Below are 21,506 nucleotides of genomic sequence, written 5' to 3'. Positions count from 1 at the left end.
TTCCTTTATTGAGCTTAATTATCAAGGTCATTCGACTGATTATTGGAATTTTCGATAGGTTTCAATAGGTACATTTAATATTTAATTCTTTTTCTTCTTTTGCCTTTTATATAATGTTTCATTCAAGTTCTAGAAAATAGGAAATTACCACAGAGAGGATGATTGACAACTGGCCTATACATAGAGTCAGAAAGTAACCCAACATAGAAACAGGAACCGTAGCCCTACTGGCCCATCCTGACAATGCTGCCCAGTGATTAGACCTAACTGTATGTGCTTGGCTCATAACTCTCTAAACCTCTCCTATCCATGTACTTAACTAGGTGGATTTTAATTGTGGCTAATGTGCCCGCCTCAATCACTATTTCTAGTGGCTCATTCCAAATATGCACCAACCTTTGTGTGAAGAAATTGTCCCTGATGTCCCTTTTAATCTCTCACCTTTGATCTTAAACCTATGCTGTCACAGGATTTCACCCTCATGATCTTATATACCCCTATCAGGTTATCACGAAATCTCATATGTTCTAAGGAGTAAAGTTCTAGTTGACACAATCTCTCCTTGTACCTCAGGATCCTACCTACAGGCAGAATCCTGATAAATCTTTTCTGTACTCTTTCTAGTTTTATAACATCCTTCCAATGATTCCAAGTATGGCCTTACCAATGCCTTACATAACTTACTAACCCAGTGTACTCAGTGCCCTGACTGATGAAAGCCAGCATGCCAAATGCTTCCTCACCACCCCATCTACCTGTGGCACCACTTATTCTGAGCGATGCATTTGCACTCTGTTCCAGAACACTCACCTGGGTCTTACCATTCTATCTATAAATCCTGCCCTGGTTTGATCTCACAAAATGCAATATTTCACAATTAATCTGGATTGAAACCCATTTACCAATCCTTAGCCCACCTATCAAGCTGATCAAGATCTCACAGTAATTTTTCATAACGTTCCACTCTAACTGCGAACATACTCCCCGTGCCTTGTGCATTCATATGAAAACTGTTTATATGAACTACAATGATTGACCTGTGTTGCACACCACCAGTGTAAAAACAAGCCTCAATCTTCACGCTCTGCTTCCTAACACTGAGTAATTTTTTTTTACAACTTACTCATTTATGAGATGTAGGTGTCGCTAGCTAAACCAGCATTTACTGCCCATCCCTAGTTGCCCTTGAGAAGAGGGTGATGAGCTGCCTTCTTAAACTGTTACAGTCCCTAAGGTGTAGGTACACCCACAGTACTGTTGGGGGGGGGGTGGAATTCCATGATTTTGACCCAGTGACAATGAAGAAACAGTGATATATTTCCAAGTCAGGATGGTGAGTGAATTGGAGAAGGATTTCCAAGTGGTGGTGTTCCCAGGTATCTGCTATTCTCGTGCTTCTAGATGGCAGTGGCTGTTAGTCTGGAAGGTGCTGCCTAAAGAACTTTGGTGTGTTGTTGTAGTGCATCTTATAGGTCTTGTATACACTGCTACAACTATTCTAATCTGTGATCTTCCCCACGATCCCATGCAATTACAAGATCTGAACCAACAAGGTAAAGTCTGCAGATGCTAGAAATTCCAGCAACACACACATGATGTTAGAGGAATTCAATAAGCCAGGCAGGATCTAGGAAAGGAGTATAGTTGATGTTTGGGGCTGAATCCTTTCCGTAGGAATAATCTGTTTTGCTCTTGTTATTTTTCCTTTTTACCATATAGATTCTTGCATGAAGGGCAGGTCTACACATATTTCTAAAAAAACACGTATTTCATGCTTACATTCCCGTTCATGCATTACTTGTGGAAATCTGTCTTGATTTTGCTTACAGCAGCACGGATCCGTACATCCTGAAGGTGGCATTGTAATGGCTGTCCATTGACGCAACATTTTATTAGTGGCAACTGAGCCTCAGGTGACAGATTGGAAAGGCTCGCACCCATAGCTGATAGACATCTGACAGCTTGAGCAATTAGAATACCTTATTTTGCTGTCTCTCAATGTGTCCAACCATTGAAACAGCTGAAATGCATACAAATATTTTACAGAAGTGAAAAGCCACTTTAAAAATAATACATTTATGAAAAATGTTTCACCTACATTTTTTTACAAACTAATATTATTATTTTTAAATGGACAATGCTTAAGCCTTTGGCTATTTTATTAATAATTGGCATTTTAGTTATCAGTTCAACATACCACTCTGAATACGAAAGCCATGGCTGGATGGTGGTTCAGGGTTCTGATATTTGGCGCTGAGTTCAAATGAACCTTTCATGCTCAATAAATTGGTACTCGAACATCAACCCTCCACATTCCCTGAAACTCAACAAGCTTCTCCTCTCTCCATCTCAGTTCTGAAGAAGGGTCTTCAAACTGACCTTTGACTCTCTTTTTTCTTCACTCAGATATCTGTTGAATGCTTCTGGAATATTATGTTTTTACTGACTGATTTCCAAATGCCATGCTGAGGAGCAGAAATTATGGATGTGCAAATTTGCAGACTGCTGATGTCTGGCAGGCCTTCATAGAAACACCAGCTAGATATCAGCATGATCCAGCACTTTGCCACCTCTTCCATCTCCTCTATCTGCATTGTAGTCACCTTCTGCAAATGCTAAGAGCGTCATTATTTAATTATAAAAAATATTAAATCATAAAAAAGTCACAATATATTATTTTAAAATAGTAATTGAACTAACTGATGCATAACCTGGTTCAATAATCAATCCCTGCACATCCGGATCACCCTGAGGATTTTTGCTATGTCTAATTCCCCAGAGCAACGTTATGGTAGATGGACCAATTTATAATATAAATTTTGGCTGCTAAATGGCAGTGTAACAAATTTCAACTTTTTTCCCCTCAGAAAACAGTACTTTTCTCAACAGAACATTCAGCAGTTAAATAATAGAACAGGAGAAAGTCGCAATTAATCTCACTGATTAATGTATTTATTCAGCACACTAACTTCCATTTAAAATATTGAAAATGGAACAGATAAAACATAAAAGCTAATCTAATCCATGTGTTTTTTATTAAACTAGTCAATCCATAAGGAGGGCTTTCAATATATGGACATTAACTGTTGGATTTTCGTTAGTAACTAGTAACGTCTCCCTAGAATGCTATAAAATTTTAACACCACCAAGTTAATGACATCAAATTTCAAATTAATTGGAGCATTTCAATATAATTATCTCTGGAAATGAGGTGAACTACTATGTTACCATAATGATGTCAAATGTTGGGGCAATAAGGAATGATAAATGCAGAATGTACAAATGAACTTAAATTTATTTCACAACTTTTATGACTTTAATATGTCGAGAAGCCTTTCACAGACAGTAGAACGTTTCTGAAAAGCAAAAGTAGCTGGTAAGCATCAAGATCTTATAAACAAAAATGGATAATTGCTCAATGCATGATAGCTTTCTCAGCTTTATTGGCTAGGAGAGCTATTCTATTGTACTGGGAGGATCCCAATCCGCCTACCGTTTTTTGTTGGCTCCATTATGTCATGTTTAAGTTTAGAGAAAATTAGGAGTCGGATGTTTGATATATCTTTTAAACTTGAGCAAACTTGGCGACCTTTTATTCAATATTTTCATATGATCTAATTCTCTTTACTTTTTCAGTTAATTTTTTTTCTTCTCCGTGAAGTTCTAGATTTGACCAAAAGGGTTTGTTCTGTTTTTTTATTATTGTATCCTCAAAATGGACTGCCCAGTCTCCCTTTTTTTTTGGTTTTAGTTTAGTTTAGTGTTTTTTTTCAATTACAGAAATTTTGACTTTTTTATGAACTGTTAAGAGGAGACATGGTTCTTTTCTTTTCTTTATATTAGCATATTACTAAATATGATTTTGACAATGTATATTCCTTTCTTTGTACTATTATTGAAATATGTATTTGAGGTAACCTCTCCTCTGATTTGTATTTATCCTTATTCTTTTAAAACAATAAAAAATATTGAAGAAAGAAAAGTGATAATTGACAAATTTGTCTTTGTTAGTGATAGTGCTTGAGAGTTAAATATTAGAAATTCTAATGAAGGTCTTTGACACAGAGTTTTATCTGTTTCTCCATCCACAGTAGAAAAACATTCTTTGCCATGCTCTCCCGACAGATCGTTCCAACCATATGCACATTGAGGTAGTACAAAGGGAAAACTAATAAACAAAATACTGAATATAGTGTTAAATTTAGAGAGAAAGTGCAGTGCAGATAGACAGTAAGGTTCATGTCTTCTGTTGAGGTAAACTGGGGTATCAAGAGCTCATTTTATTGCAAAAGAGAACCATTCGAGATTCTTATAATGGGAATAGAAACTTTCCTTGAGCATGGTGGTGCTTAATTTCTATCTTCTTTCCAATGAAAAGGAATGGCAGAATAACAAGGGGTGGGCAGGGTCTTTGAGTATGTTGACTGTTTTTTCTGAGGTAGCAGAAAGTGTAGACAAGTCAGGGGAGGGGAGACTGGTTTGCATAATGGACTGAGCTGTGTTTATAACTTCCTGCAGTTTTCTACAGTCTTTGATGGAGCAGTTAGCATCTCAATCCATGCTGTACCTCGAAAGGATGCTTTCTGTTGTAATGAATACTGCTGGCTACTCTGAATGATTAAACTATTAACTTTGGGTCGGATGGGTTTGGCTTATTGAAATACTGGAAAGCATTAATATAAGAACTGACATTGCAGTGTCATTTTCTTCTGTTGAATTGTTAAACATTTTCCCACCAATTCCTGTCTCAAGGGAATAAAAATAAAAATCTATGGCAAAGCTCGGAAGGGAAATGGATCCCAAAAACAAAGCAAAAAATTGACTCCATTTTTCATTAACTGAAATATGTATTTAAATTATCACCTCAACACATCCACAGACATTTTCTTATTGTTGCACAGACCTCACCACGAAAATGATAATCAGTTTCGACTACTAAATTCCAAAAGCCTGAAGACCATTACAGAATAGTTCAGAAATAATCACACAGGAAAGTGATTGATTTTCCTCGGTAAATGAGGTCTTGAAATGTCTAAGAGCAGATTTGTTTGTACCATCACAAAAAATCCAATTAGTTTATATCACCTTTACCACAAATATGCAATTCTTGAGCTGCTGCAATAAAGGCGATTTCTTCTTTCTGGATCATCTTCCTCCACCATGAGCAATTGAAAGTGTTAATTATCTTACATTGATTTGCAAAATAAATCTGAAGAAATAATCTTCCATTTAATATATTCTTCTGCACTTGTATAATTTCTGCATTCTTAAAATGCACTTTTTTTTGTGAACTAGGGCGAGTTTAGTCAAAACTTAATCCTTACTCATTTGGGTCGTAAGTGAAAGTTTCTATAGCATGATCTGGGTGCAAGGTTTGATTGCTCTAAGTGCTGAGCTGATTTGGAGAGGTGGAGAGCGGCTTTGTTGGCAGTGAAATCCAGGTCTGAAGCGAATCATTGGGTGAAATGTTCTAGGTCCAGAGTGAGTCACTGTGCTCCTACTGCAAGGCATGATCCCCTGCTTGGACAATTTAAATGCCGGTCCACATAGACTAGAAAGGCAGGGTACTGAGAGTGGGGTGATCTTGGATTGCTCTGGCCCCTGAGTCAATTTGGAGAGGCCAAGAATGGTTTCTTCAGCAGTGAAACGTCGGCCCGAAGTGAATCGCTGGGTGGCATGTTCTAGGCCTGGAGCGATTCCGCCATGGAGCAGCCCAACTTCTCATGTGAGGTACAATCTGCTTTTTTGGACAATTTAAAAAGTGCTGCCCCAGATAGACTGAGAGCTCCCTTCTCCATGACATTAAGGCTGTGAGACTACCCCCAGCTGCTATGCGTTGTGTCTGTGAACTTTGTGGCAATTGCCCCACTAATATGATGAACTGAATAGCAAGGCTTTGGGCCTACTCTGGACTGCCATGGGAATTTGGATCTATGGACTGAATTTGGTTCGGAATGCTGTTACTGTTGCTTGCTTCCATTGTTTGCATCATGTGTTTAGTTTTATTTCTCTTCCTCTGTGGACATTGGAGTTCAGTCTTTTCTTTTAATTGGTTATTTCAGGTTTCTTGTTTTGCGGCTGCCTGCAAGCAAACAGATCTCAGGGCTGTATAACTCATACATTCTCTGATAATAAATGTACTTTGAATCTTGAATCTTTGAACATGACTGTTATTGGGATCCAGATATTTTCCTCGATAGTTGAATTTTGTGGAAGTTGCAACCTATCATGCATGATGATATGTTTTTACTTTGAATCAGGAGATGATCACACTGTTCCAAAACTACTTGGCTGCTTATTATGATGTATCTTTATCGCTTAACAGAACGTACAAATTCATGTACACACATATGCACATAATGCACAAAGATCTAATACAGAATAGATCTCACCATAGGAAGGACGTGGAAACCATAGAAAGGGTGCAGAGGAGATTTACAAGGATGTTGCCTGGATTGGGGAGCATGCCTTATGAGAATAGGTTGAGTGAACTCCTTGGAGTGACGGAGGATGAGAGGTGACTTGATAGCGGTGTACAAGATCATGAGAGGCATTGATCGTGTGGATAGTCAGAGGTTTTTCCCCAGGGCTGAAATAGCTAGCATGAGGGGGCATAGTTTTAAGGTGCTTTGAAGTAGTTACAGAGGAGATGTCAGGGTTAAGTGTTTTTATGCAGAGAGGGGTGAGTACGTGGAATGGGCTGCCAGAGGTGGTGGTGGTGGTGGTGGGGGCAGAAATGATAGGGTCTTTGAAGAGACTCTTGGATGGGTACATGGAGCTTAGAAAAATAGAGGGCAATGGATAAAGCCTCAGTAGTTCTAAGGTAGGGACATGTTCGGCACAGCTTTGTGGGCCGAAGGGCCTGCATTGTGCTGTAGGTTTTCTATGTTTTTAGAAGATTTTCATGTTTCAGGAATGGGGGAATTGTTCTCCTGGAACATGGTTCCTATCCCAGTTTCCGTAAGGTGAAGCTTTGTCACCTGCCCATGCATCATGAAATGCAAGTTGAAAAATAATGTTACTTATTTGCATTTTCACATGAAAAATTTTGGTTACTTGAAGTGTTGCAACACTGGGTCGGGGGATGGGGTGTCCCCTGTACTCACAATTTCCAGGTTGCATTACTTACAAGTGTTTTGTATATTTTCCTAGTGACTACATCAGTTTCCTCCCACATTCCAAAGATACATGGTTAAGGTCAGTGAGTTGTGGGCAAGCTGTCTTGATGCTGGAAGCATGGTGACATTTGCAGGCTGTCCAGTACAATTCTCACTGATTTGATTTGATGCAAACAATGCATTTCAATGTACATATGTTCAATATAGACAATATAAATTGGAAATTGGGATATAGAATCAGCTTGATAATAGAAAAACAATGTTAAAGGGTTGTTTCGTGATTGGAGGATGGTGACACTTCTATTTGTCTTGTACATCAATGATAAGGATACAAGTGTAGGAGGCATGATTAGTAGGTTTGCAGATGACACAGAAGCCGTTGGTGGTGTTGATAGTGAATAGACTAGTCCGAGGTGACAGAATGAGATTAATCAGCTGGTAAATTGGACAGAGCAATGGCTGATAGATTACATTTTTGTAGTTTTGTATGTTTTTATATATTGATGCACTTTGGAGAATTTAATAACGGTAGGATTTATACTGTGAGTGGTAGGATCCGAGAGATTAGTGAAGAACAAGGAGAACAGATAGGGAATAGAAGGATGCAGATCATCTGGAGGAAGTTGGAATTGTTGCACTGGCTTGAAGAGTCTGATCTGGTGCTGTACTCTCCTATGTTCTTTGAGTAGAAGTCAAAAGATAGCTGAAGGTGTCAGTACAATTAGATAGGGTGGTGAAAAAGGCAGATTTTATTAGGCAGGGCAGAGAATATTAATGCAGGGTAGGACACAGCCAGCTGGGTGTTTTTCTGGTCACCACACTACAGGAAGGATGTGATTGTACAATAGACGGTGCAGAAGAGATTCACCAGGATATTGCCAGGGATGGAATATTTTAGTTATGAGAAGAGACTTGGAAGCCTGGCTTTGCTTTCCATGGAACAAAGGAGGCTACGAGGGGGTAAATGTAATTATAAGAAGCAGAGATAGAGTGGATAGTAAGAATCCTTTCTCCCAATAGCAGAAGTGTTTAAGACCAGAGGGCATAGTTTAAGTGCAGAGAAAGTTTTACATCTGAGGGGGAACCTGTGCTCCCCAGAATGGTTAGAATCTGGAACACACTGCCTGAGGAATGTTGGGCAGAGACCTTTGGAACTAATAAGAAGGATCTTGAATCCCCAGAAGCAGAGAAGGCAGTCTACCAAGTGCTGGTACGTGGCACTAATATCAATGGGTACTGAATGGATGGCATGGATTTGGCTGAAAGGCTGTTTAACACTAAGATAGATGATTTTCACACAAGACTACCTTGGAAATATGACTTAACTTATTGTGCAGCATCTCAGGGTTAACTAGTGAAGTGGGATGCCCTTAGAAGGGAGGATATAATAACTTGGCCAGATTTTAATAGCATTCTTTGTGTGCTGGAAGGAGCAGAATTGAGAGCAACTCTTTGGTCATCACCTTGCCCACTTTTCTTATAATTTATCAAGGCTCTGCAAATACCACATTTCCTACTTCCTAAGTTATCATTGACTGTTGAAGACATTACTGTGACTCTATTAACCTTAGTAACAACATTTCTGATTTCTCATAAAAACTTCACTTGTTCTCTTGTTGTCTATCCTTTCTGTAGAGTTGTGATACAGGATGTTGATTACCCTTAGGGCAGAAGATAGAAGCATCTGAAAGCCTGTACCACCAAGCTTAAAGTGAACTTCCATCCTACTGTTATGACACTGTTGAACAGTTTCACCGTAAATTAAGTTGGACTCATGGCTCCACGTTCTACCTTGTTATGGTCACCTTATTGTCTGCCTGCCCTGTACTTTCTCTGTAACTGTAATATTTCCACATTTTGGTATTGTTTTCCTTTGTAGTACCTCAATGCAATGTTGTAATGAAGTGATTGCTATGGATGGCATGCAAAACAGTGTGTTTCAATGTATCTCAATATTGTGACAATAATAAACCAATTTACCTAATAGTGCGTTTCATTGCAGCCAGATTTGGCATTCTTGAAACAGCGTTTTCTACATATTACTCATTACTGAATGGCAGTCCTGCTTAATGAAAAAATGCACTTGTTTATTCCTCTACAGTTTCTATATGAATCAAGGCTTTAACAGGGAAGCAAACAGTATTATTTCACATGAAATGTTACAACTACATAATTTAGTAGCAATATTAATTTATCATGCTTCACCTCTCAGTTATGAATATAATTGTTTTGGGTTTATTTCTGGAAAATCCATTGTTGAAGTTTAAAGGCTGTATTCAATTAGTCCATCAAAAATATAGTCAGGCTTGTATTTGGAGTCCAACAGACTCTTATGCAGCTAGAACCATAGATTACCGTTAAGTTAAATTGTATTTGTTACAGACAATACATTGGCTAAACTATTCTATATTTTGTGTGTGTGTGTTGTACACCTTGGCAAACCGATGAGTCATAGGGTAGATTGGTTACAGAAATTCAAGCTTGTTCTCCATGAACACTCACTGATGCTTAAAAATTTATTGCTTCTGGTCCCTAATAGACTGGCTAGAATGAGACAGCTATATATAGTTGAACAATGCAAGAAGTCCTTTATCATTTCAATGTTATTAGCACAATGGAAATTTAGTTCTCTACGATGCAAGTAATAATTGGATAGATGGAATCTAATATGGTTTCAGAGTTAAATATTTTACTATTCATCTCCCACACTAAGAATGCAGTTAATATTAGTTATCCTTGTCCATATTTTATTTGTTGATAAAATGCTTCGCTCAAAGCTTCTCAATAAATCAATATATGTCTTCTTTCTCCTTTGCTATTTATTAGACATTGTCTTTTATATCAGTCCACTCAGTGTGCCTGGGTTTCTGCAGAATAGCTCTAGTCATCACATAAGATTCTTTTGGTACACCCACAGTTTCTGAAGTGAAAAAAAATCCTCAGAAAGAAGCAGGAGGTAAGTGCAAAACAGGATTGAATACATTTTGAAAGTAGTTTGCAGCTTAAAAATTATTTTCATTCCTCTTTGGTGAGCTATTGCATCACTTTGTTGAGAACCATTGCCCAAATAACAAAGCATCGTACTAGCATTATCCAAAGCAATATGGAAGTGACTGGCACACAAAGCTAATTCATTTCAATTACAAAGAAACACTGGGTTTATTTCCTCAGGAGTGGGAAATGCTGAGGGGTGACCTGACTGAAGTATACAACATTATAACATTAGATAGTAAGAATCTGAAACAATAGAACACAAATATAAGGTTTCAAGTGGATCTGAAAGTGGTTGGTGTCTGGAATGTGTGGCCTGAGGAAGTGGAGGAGTAGTTACACCAGCAACATTTAAGAAGCAGCTCAACAAACACTTAAATCATTGGGGCATAAAAAGTTACAGAATAAATGTGGGTAAATGAGACTAATATAGATTAGAATAATGTTTAGCATGATAGACTTGGCTGGCTGATGGACATGTGTATGAGCTCTCCCTAGCCATTGTTCAGATTCTGCAGATTGAGGCTCTGCTGATCTCTCTGTGCAGCTTGATGATTCTCTCCAATCCAGAGAACTGTGAACACAGCCCAAGCCAGCCGCCTATTCACCGACTCCAAATACACTTCCCACTGCCTCAAGAGAACAACCAACATAATCAAGGAGTCCAGTAATTCTCTCTTCTTCCTCCTTCATTTGGGCAGTAGATGCAAAAGGCTGAGAGCACGTGCCACTGGGCACAAAGAAAGCTTTTATTCCATTGTTGTCATGCTCTTGAACAGAACTCTCATGCACTAAAGACATTGTGGCCGTTACATTTTTTTGCCAAATATAACAACATAATTTATAACAACATATTTTGTATTCTGCTTTCTTTCTACCGCCTCAATGTACATGTTTATAACATGATTCATTGGAACAACAACTGAAGTTGGTACATGTGACAAAAATAAGCCACCAACAACATTGACTCATACTCTAAGACTAGTCCTGCATGGCTCAGTATGATTATACCCCATTAATTACACCTTCCACCTTTCATGGATTACCATGAATCTATCTGTAAAGAATATTGATCCTTAATGTACAGTCAGGCACCAGTTACACACAGAATGGCTGCTATCCAGGAGGCTGTAGAGAACATAGAACAATACGGCACAGAAACAAGCCCTTCAGCCCAGAATGTTGTGCCTAACCAGCTAAAAAGCAAATCAAAAACACCCAAACACTAATCCCTCCTACCTACACAATGTCCAGATTCCTCCATCATCCTCACATCCAAGTGTCTATCTAAACATCTCTTTAAAGTCTCTAAGGTATTTGCCTCTACCAGCATACCAGGCAGTGCATTCCAGGCATCCACCATTCTTCTGAGTGAAAAATCAGGCAGCATCCTCGTAAACCTCTTCTGCACCTTCTCCAATGGCGCAACATCCTTTCTAGTGTGGTGACCAGAAACATATGCAATAGTCCAGATGTGGCCTAACTAGAGTTTTATTAAAGAAGAGAGAAAGAAGTCCCCAGAATGACTGAAAGCATCGTGAGCAAAGTGAACAGTAATATAAATGGATATAGGGAGTTTCGATATTCTGAAAGGAGGCAGGAGACCTTGGGCCAATATATGAAGACAAGCAGGGAAGTATTGTTTCCACATTTAATCAAAGAAAATACAATTCACTGCAACATCTTCACAAAATAAAATTTGTATTCAGTTGTCTAGCATTATGAGTCAGCTCAAATTCTACTCAGGTAATGTCTATTCCCCTGTAAAGAGGAATTGTTTTTTTGTGCACAGAGTTGACATAAAACTGTTTCTTGGCACTCGGATGTAACCTAATATGTGATTTCTTGTGTCTGTAGGTGCTAGACTAAAAGAAGCAGCCATTTCATGAACATAAACAACTTATGTGGTGCTATGGATTTTGGTAACAGGAAATTATTGAATAAAACATGAGCTGTAACATAATGCTTTGATTTAATGGTACAATGTAAAGTGATGTTTAAAAACATAATTGAGTGCAAGAATAATAGGACCACACCATAAGCAAAGAATATAATGTTTATTTCAAATACTTCCCTGCTGCATTTGTTATTTCATGAAAATGGTAATCATTATCTACAATCCAATTAAATTATTGACTCCCTATGGAGATCCTGTGATATTGCATCAAGATATCAACAGAATAATTTTGAAAAAGTCAATAAGTATTATTGAGATTCATAGTTGTCTGGATGCTTACTAATTAATTTCAATGGGAAGATCTCATGTGGATAAAATGTCAGAAAGACAGTGTTAGTATTTGTAGTGTTTTGGCATTGTAATCTTTAATATCAAGGAGATGCATTCACCTAATTATGTGATTAAATTAACACATCACTCTGCATAATGTCACTTCTGTGTGATTTCCCAAGAAACATTCATCAGCAAATGTTAATGTGAACTTGCTGATGTCAAGAGTTATCACCAATTTTTAAATTGTTATTAATGATAATTTTAATTAAAACAATGGTGGTTCATTTCTACTTCCTATTGTACTCAACAATTTGGCTTCTTTTAAAGTAATAAGTAGTTAAAGAACTGCATGCTAATTCCAGCCTCTGTCACATTAAGGCAAATCAACACTCAGTTTGGCTTGTTCTGCGTTATCTGACGAAGATTTGGAATGAGGACAAAATGGTGAAACAAGTGCATTTTATTTTTAACAGGCTGAAGTGTCTGATATTGAAGAACCAGAAATATGTTACATATGTAGGCTTTAATGCATGAAAATGTTAACTGCAATAAAATATGAATTTTGTAACTAAGTTATAGATAATTGTAAGCTCCTAACTCAAACTGGCAAAGTATAAACAAATTGTACCTGCATCACTTGCTGCAGCAGTAAATACTCCATGGGTTCATTCGGTGTTACGAAAGACTGAAAATCTATTCTCAGAATTGCAGCAGGCCATCAAGTTGTGTTCTTGCTTTTGCAGGAGATTAGGCAAACAAGATGTTACCTTCCAATGGTACACTACCATGGTTACAGAGCATCATCTGCAGCATGAGCAACCTTTGCCTTAATTACCAAACCCCAGGAGGGACACAAGGTCACCATGAATAAATGCTAATTGCTTTGGAGCAAAACGTAACTTGTTTCTGGCAGCTGTGGATGCAGAAAAATAAAGATGTTCTATTATCATTGCTTATAATCTTTGATGCAATTGTGGTAGCTTGAATTACATTTATGCAAAATATGTAATTCAAATTACATATTTTATTTGCAAAATGATTATCAGATACATTTATTCAAGTGCTTTCCAGCTTTAAACACCTATGCTTCACTATAATTAGAGGGTATTGTCTAACAATTTGTTTTAATGCATGAATGTATTTCAGTTAATATCAACATAATTACCAACATATGGAAACATATTTTGATGGTACAGTAACGGGGTTACCATCACAATGATTTAAAAATCAATGACGTAGAATCATAGTGATAAACACCACAGAAACAGGCCTTTCAGCCCATTGAGTCCACAATAAGAATCAACCACATTAATACTACTATTTCATCAACAGCCCATAGATTTCACCACTCATTTATACAAGGGTCAACTTAGTGTCGCCAATTAACCTCCTAAACTGCATGTCTTTGGATACTGGGAGGAAGCTCACACAGTCAGTGGGAGAATCCAAACAGCATGAATGGTTAGGATTGAGCCCAGGTTTCTAACAGGGTGAGGCAACAGTTCAACTTGCTGCACTTGTGTTGTTTTAATTCACTAAAGCTTCACACAATGATTTTAATGAATTAAAATTGTTCAGGGTGTTACATAAGTATGTAATTAAGAGAAATTTTGGCACTGAGGGAAAGAAGGAAACAAAGGGAGAGTTGACTAAATCTTGATCAAAATGATACATATGAGGAACATCTAAAAAGCTGAATCATTGAATCATAGTCATACAACACAAAGTTAGGCTCTTCAGCCCAACTCATCCATTTCGATCATGGTGTCTATCTATATTAATCTCATTTTCTTGCATTAGGCCCATAACCATCTGTTCTTGTGTGAATGCTTTTTAAATGTTGCTTTTTTAAAGGAGGCATTGTAGGTTGTCTAAATCAGTGAGGGGTAAGGTGGAAATTTCAGAGTTCACGGTTTAGGATGGAGCTAACAAGTAGGGCTACACATTTGTTGAAGCTTGTACTTTTAGAGAAGGCTGTAGAAGAAGGAAAAAAGTGAATACATTAAATAATTTAAATGTGAAAGCACTTATAAAATCACAGTATTTAAAATGAGAAACCGATATTTGAGCAAAAGACTGGTAAAACTGAATGATTATCAGTAAAATTGATCAGTCATAATCTTTAGTCCTAGGATAGAAGTGTCAAATACTAGAGGACATATATTCAAGGTGAGAGAGGGAAGTTTTTTTATATAGAAAGAGTGATAGTTGGCTGGAAAGGGCTGCCAAGAGTAGTTGTAGAAGCAGAAATGATGTTGACAAATAAGGGGCTTTTAGGAAGGAATATGAGTAGTCAAATAATGGATGGATATTGATCATATGCTCGCAGAAGAGAATTAGTTTAATTTGGCATTGTTATTTGCTCACACATAGTGAAGCAAAGAGCCTGTTCCTCTGTTATACTGTTCATTGTTCGACATCCACAACTCCGAAATCTAGATCTTAAATAAAAAGAATAAACAGTAACAGTCCCACAGTTCCCAATGGAGCATTGGTTATGACTTGTTCCCAAACAGAACCAAATTAACTAAAGTCTACTCTTTGTTTGTTTGTACTTCAGATATTTTTGTTTTTCTCTGATATCCCCCACAATTTGCTGTTCGTTACTCCAGATGATTGACTGTCAAGATGAGGTTAAGATCTGCTTGACAGGCACTTTCGACCATGGATGTTCATTTGCTTGATATAGGAGGAAATCACAAGCTTTAAGAACTATATCAAAAGCATCACTTATTTCAAAACTTCTTTAAAAGATCAAGTACTTATTTATCACTGGCAGCAGTTATCCAGAGAATTGTGCCACAGAATGAATAAGCATTGATTAATTCTTTTTCTTTCTCACTGTGAATATGTCTGTTTTGTAAACTCAGTGTTTCTGAAAATTAGTGACATTTTTTGTGTGGATAACTGGTGAACAAGATGAGGGAGAGGTGTTCTTCACCTGAATCCACTTATCATCTGCCAGCTCTTTCTCTATCTCTTCCCTTCACTATTTATACTAATTATCTCCCCTCTATCTTTCAGTCCTTATGAAGGTTCTCAACCTGAAACATTATCTGTCCAATTCCCACCATAGGTACAGCCTGTCTCACTAAGTTTCTCCAGTGTTTTCTGTGCTTACTTTCTACTACTTAGTTTCTTTATACATAACTTGAATCGCAGCATTCAGTTTTGTAACAATACCAAATTACATGTAAATGAAAGTATAGAGAGTCTCAAATAGACAGGCACCAATGGTGATGAATGTTCTTCGCTCCTTAAGCTCAAGTGTTAACTCTGTTTCTCTCACTGATGTTTACTGACTTGCGAAGCAGATCCAACATATTCTGTTTTCATTGAGATGCTGGGCATATAATTAAACAAGAAATTGGCAGATTAACTGTAATGTAGAGGAGTAAATTTAAATATTTTGATGGCAAATGTAGAATACTTTTTAAAAAGTTGAGTGATGAAGAAATGTGATCTTCAGTGTGATTTCAGTATCTCTTTATAGGAACTACAGTATGTTATCAGAAAATGTTGACGGCAATAGGAACGTCAGTTGTTGGAATAAAAGCTCTGTAACACTTGGGAAGGAAGGATCGACCTATGTAGAGAAATGAATAGAATGGTCCAGATATTATGAAGGATGAGAGGCAATTGAAATGTGTAAAATCCAGAGACTGAAGTCTCTTTACTAAAGTTGGTTCTCAAAGAAAAATGTTGGCTCCTTGGGATTGATATGAGTGAAATGCATGTGTTCAGATGGTTGAAAATCATTGGAATTCTTTATTTTAATGGTCTGTATCATGTATCTAAAATATTGAGCATTAAAAACTGATTATTAGGCAACCTGTTGGAATACATTTTGAAGAGTTCTGACGTTCAGAAATTACTTTGTACAGCCAAATTTAACCCAGGATTATTTTACTATCATGGGATGAAGTGTTTACTGCCATATTTTTCCATGGTTCTGATTAAAGGTGCAGGACCTGAATGATGTTAATAGTTTCTCTCTCCACAGATGCTGCTTAACCCTCTGTTTTTTCAGCATGTTCTTTTTTTAAAATTTCAGATTTCCAGCATTTGCATTTTTAGAAATTGTATTTTATGGCCTAGTTTTTTCTTTTGCTACAGGATTGTGGCTCACTTCTGGCAGTAGTTGAGCAGCCCACACCAGGTATTGCAGGCTTACTTTTTGCTGGGCAGGACTCTGTTGACCTGAAGTATTTGTGCTGCAGAACATGCCTTCATAAACTCAAAAAAAAACATTCCAAGACAGGCTCTCCAAGTCTTTACAGAATGTCTGGATACCTGATTTAAAGGCAGAGGATGGAGAGTAAAAGAAGGTGGCATCTTCGGGTGGGGGGGGGGGTGGGGAGGGGGCTGGAGGATAGAATCATCCAGGTGACATTGCTAGGGGCATCAGACACAAGTCAAGCAGTAGGTGAATGAGATGGGAGACAAGAGAGTGGCAGGGTGGAAGGTCGTGTATTAGGGATGGGTGTGGTGTTGGCATCAGTGTGGAAATGGTCAGATGGTAGGTTCATGAATGATCATGATTGGAGCAGAATGGAGGTTATAATCAGAAGTTGTGTAGTTGGGATGATAGATCTAGCTACAAAACAAAAATCATGATTATACTGTAGGTATGCACTTTACTTAAAAGAGACATCATTAAAATGAGTGATTTGACTCAGCCTACTGTCAGATCTGCTCCTACTGACACCTCCCAGCCTACACGTGCAGGTGCCATACAGTCTCCACCCAGCTAATAGGATTCACATTCTACTCATTCTATATCTATCACCTGCAGCCTATTTAAACCCTGCTCTCATCCAAAGTCCTTGTTCACTCATCATACCAGCCAGCCTGAACCAGGTGGTCCTAGCCTTCAGTTACTTTGTTTCCTGTGAGTTCAATATCTGTTCTCTCTTGTTTTGTGGCCCCGTGTGGCTTGTCATTTTTCAGTAAAGTTATCGTTCACTGCTGAATCATCTCTGATGCTCTGTGTTTGGGTCAAGCCTCTTCTACATTTCATGACAGGATGAGTGAGCCAATGATTGACCCAGCAGAGTAAGCTTACAAGCAGACGATCCAGAAGCAGCAGGAAACCACTGACCAACTGTCCGTCACTTCATCCAACTCCTCGCCTCGGTGCAGCAACTCTGCACCAGTCAATCTCCTCCCTCTGAGCCCTACATTTGTGTCCTCAAATGCTTCATTGGATCTCCAATCTGATGCCGCATATTCCTATCACAGTGCATCTTACACTTCGAGCTCCAGCCATCTCTGTTTACTGTGGCCTGCACCAAGATCGCTATCTTCATCTCTCTTTTCACTGGGTGAGCTCTGATCTGAGTCAACATTAAACAGGACAACAAAGCAAGCATTTGCAACAAAAGATGAGATGCGCTGGGTTTTTAGCCATCCCGGAAGTGGAAGGGAGGCAGCGAATCTGATACATTGACTCTGCCAAGGCTCACGTTTGTGCTTGATTACATTATGGAATTCAGGACCCTCACGGCAGAGTGCAACAGGAATGTGGAAGGGCTGCTGGCCCATAACCATCATGACTTCTTGGAGAATTTGAAAGGCAAGGTGTCTCCCGCAGAGTAGCTGACCAGCAATGCATCAAATGCCTACTGCATCTAGGAAAACAGTATTTCCAAGAAGAGACAAGGGGCCTCCTATCTGCAAGCTTTCCTTGGCCCCTTGTTCCTCCTGATTGACTCACCCAACATTCCTCTCATCCTGGGTTACTCCTGGCTCTCCACCACAACCCTTGCTTCTGGTCATCAGGTGCTATGCTGGGTTGGAGACCTAGTTGCCTGCGGCTTCAGTTGAGTTAACCTCATAAATATGTGGAGATGGGAAAATCCTCAACCTCACCAAACTCCTACAGGAATATCATGACTTAGTCATCGCCTTCAGTAAAAGGGAAGCTAGCACCCTACCACCTCACAGACCACAGGTCTGGAGGATCGCCCTACATAAGACCACTTCTTCTCCTTCTATCTTCCTGAGACCCAAACCACAAATGACTACATCATTGAAGCGCTATAGCATAGCTTCATTCACTCGTCCCAGATTCCAGCTGGTGCAGCATTCTTCTTTGTCAAAAAGAAAGATGGGGTTCATCATCCCTGCATTGACCACTGTGGACTCAATAAAATCAACATTAAGAACCACAACCCTCCCCCTTGATGGATAGAACATTCAAAACACTCTGCAGATCTTCACCAATCTGGACTTATAGAGTGCATACAAACTGATCAATATCAGCTAAGGGATGAGTGGAAGAAGGCGTTCATAACACCCACTGGCCACAATGAATATTTGGTGATCCCTTTCAGATTTTCCAACAGTCCAACAGTTTTCCAGACCTTCATCAATAAAACTCTCTGAGTCATGCTACACAGGTATGTATTTGTCTCCCTCGGATACATCCTCATCTTTTTCAAGAATATGCAAGAAGACATCTGTAATATCCTTTCATTCCTTCAGCATCTCCACAAAAGCCAACTGCAATACAAGTTTTAAAAAAAGTTAGTTCCACACCCTAGTAATCTGCTTCCTCAGTTATGTCTGCTTCATTGCCCTCACCAGGCTTCCATCAGCAGCTGAGATGGTGTGGTTCTCTAGCAAGTAATTCACCTCTATGGCTTCCCTCAGGACATTGTGGTGGACCAGGGGCCACAATTCATCACTCGCTTTTGGTTAGCCTTCTGCTCCCTCTTCCACACCTTACTGAGTTTGTCCTCTGGCTATCACCCACAGACCAATGGTCAGTCAGAAAGAACCAACCAGGAAAGGGAGAAATTTCTGCAATGCCTTGTTCTGGGCCAAGCTGTTCCACAGTCTACACATCTCTTCTGCCATGGGTATCACACACTTTGAAGCGCTTCATGGCTGCCAACACCCATTGTTTTCCACAGAAAATCCCATGGTGGAGGTCCTATCTGCCAGGGTCCTAGTTTGCCACTGCCAGAGTGTTTGGCTCAGGGCACAGAGAGTCATCCTAGCTGCCAACTGCACCTACTGCTTCCAGGCCAGCTGTTACTGACACCCAGCCGGACCATTCCAGCCTGGGGAACATGTCTGTCTGTTCACCTGATATTTGTCCCTGCCCGTCGACTCCCACAAGCTATCATTCCAGTTCATTAGTCCCTTCGAGATAACCTACTGCATAAATCCAAACGGTTACCATCTCCAGCTGCCACCATCCCTCAGGATCATACCTGCCTTCCACATGCCCTGCCTTAAGCACGTTGCGCCTCCAGAAGCTAGAACAGTGGTAGTTTGTAAAGTACACAGTTGATGGATTCATGTCACCGTGGACAGGGTGTGCAGTACCTGGTCAAAGGTGAAGGATACAGCCCAGAGAAGAAGAGTTGGTTGTTGGCCAGTTACATCTTGGATCATTGCTCTTCAATGATTTGCACCAGAGCAACGTGGATTGCCCTGGGATATCAGGGGCTGGCTGTGGTGTGGGGAGGGGGAGGTGCAATTAAAGGTTCAGAGATAACCATGGAAGAAAAGAACGGCAGTAAAATCATCAACCCCCAAATCCCTCCCCCCCACACAAAAAAACAAACAAAAAATGGAACAGAGACATAGATGCCCAAATCCCCCTCCCTCACACACAAAAAAGGAGAAAGATCAGGCAGAAAACACAGAATATAAAAAACTATCTGATTGAACAAAAAGTCCATAGCCCAAGATCATATCCAAAATGCAGAAAACCTGGGTAACCATGGGCACAGTGGATGGCTCTCCACTCTCTGGGAGAAGAGAGATCTCACGTGAGATCAAAAGGCAGTCTCCTCTCTCTGGCAGCAGAGTGATCCCACCAGCAATCAAAAGCCAATCTCCTCTCTCCAGCAGTAGTATGATCCCACCAGTGATCAAAAGACAGGCCGCCAGTGCTCACCTTCCATATTGTCTTGATGTTTAGATTTCCCTCGACACATTCATCAGCAAAATGGAGTTGAATATCGACACGCGTCCCATCCTGCAGCCTTCTCACCACGAGGTTCAGGCATGCTGCCTCTGGTTCCTGGAATCCTCTCAGAGACTGCAGAGCACCGAAACATAAAAACATTGAAAAACCTACAGCACAATACAGGGCCTTCAGCCAACGAAGCTGTGCCGAACAAGTCTTTACCATAGGAATTACCAAGGGTTACCCATAGCCCTCTATTTTTCTGAGCTCCATGTACCTGTCCAGAAGTCTCTTAAAAGACCCTATCATATCCTCCTTCACCACCGTCACAGGCAGCCCATTCCACGCACTACCCACTCTCTGCATAAAAAATTTACCCCGACATCTCCTCTGTACCTACTTCCAAGCACCTTAAACCTGTGTCCTCTCGTGCTAGTTATTTCAGCCCTGGGAAAAAGCCTCTGACTATCCACATGATCAATGCTTCTCATCATTTTATACACCTCTGTCAGGTCACCTCTCATTCTCTGTTGCTTCAAGTGAAAAGGCCGAGGTCACTCAACCTATTGTCATAAGGCATGTTCCCGAATCCAAGCAACATCCTTGTTAATCTCTTCAGCACCCTTTCTATGGTTTGCACATCCTTCCTGTAGTGAGGCGATCAGAACTGAGAACAGTACTCCAAGTGGGGTCTGACCAGGGTCCTATATAGCTGCGTCATTACTTCTCGGCTCTTGAACTCAATCCCATGATTGATGAAGGCCAAAGCACTGTATGTCTTCTTAACCACAGAGTCAAACTGCGCAGCAGCTTTGAGTGTCCTATGGACTCAGATCCCAAGATCCCTCTGATCCTCCATACTGCCAAGAGTCTTACCATTAATATTATATTCTGCCAACATATTTGACCTAACAAAATGAACAACCTCACACTTATTTGGGTTGAACTCCATCTGCTACTTCTCAGCCCAGTTTTGCATCCTATCAATGTCCCGCTGTAACCTCTGACAGCCCTCCACACTATCCACAACACCCCCAACCATTGTGTCATCAGCAAATTTACTAACCCATCTCTCCACTTCCTCATCCAGGTCATTTATAAAAATCACGAAGAGTAGGAGTCCCAGAACAGATCCCCAAGGCACACCACTGGCCACTGACCTCCATGCAGAATGTGACCTGTCTACAACCACTGGCTTGCCTACTGTGGGCAAGCCAGTTCTGGATCCACAAAGCAATGTCCC

The 21,506-nt window shown here is 39.6% G+C and overlaps 1 long non-coding RNA gene across 1 annotated transcript in view; it reads right to left on the bottom strand.

Moving 5' to 3' along the window:
- The window catches only part of LOC140728715 (uncharacterized), a 66,912-nt gene extending 53,832 nt beyond the window's left edge, over positions 1-13,080 (bottom strand). Inside the window, exon 1 of the long non-coding RNA XR_012099161.1 lies at positions 12,968-13,080. This is a non-coding gene — a long non-coding RNA (uncharacterized lncRNA). The remainder of the gene's footprint in view (positions 1-12,967) is intronic.
- Between the last annotated feature and the right edge of the window lie 8,426 nt (positions 13,081-21,506).

This window comes from Hemitrygon akajei, chromosome 6 (genome assembly GCF_048418815.1).
Source record: "Hemitrygon akajei chromosome 6, sHemAka1.3, whole genome shotgun sequence".
Lineage (NCBI taxonomy): Eukaryota > Metazoa > Chordata > Chondrichthyes > Myliobatiformes > Dasyatidae > Hemitrygon > Hemitrygon akajei.
Note: the sequence above shows the minus strand (reverse complement) of the source record. Positions and strands in the feature narration are given on the sequence as shown.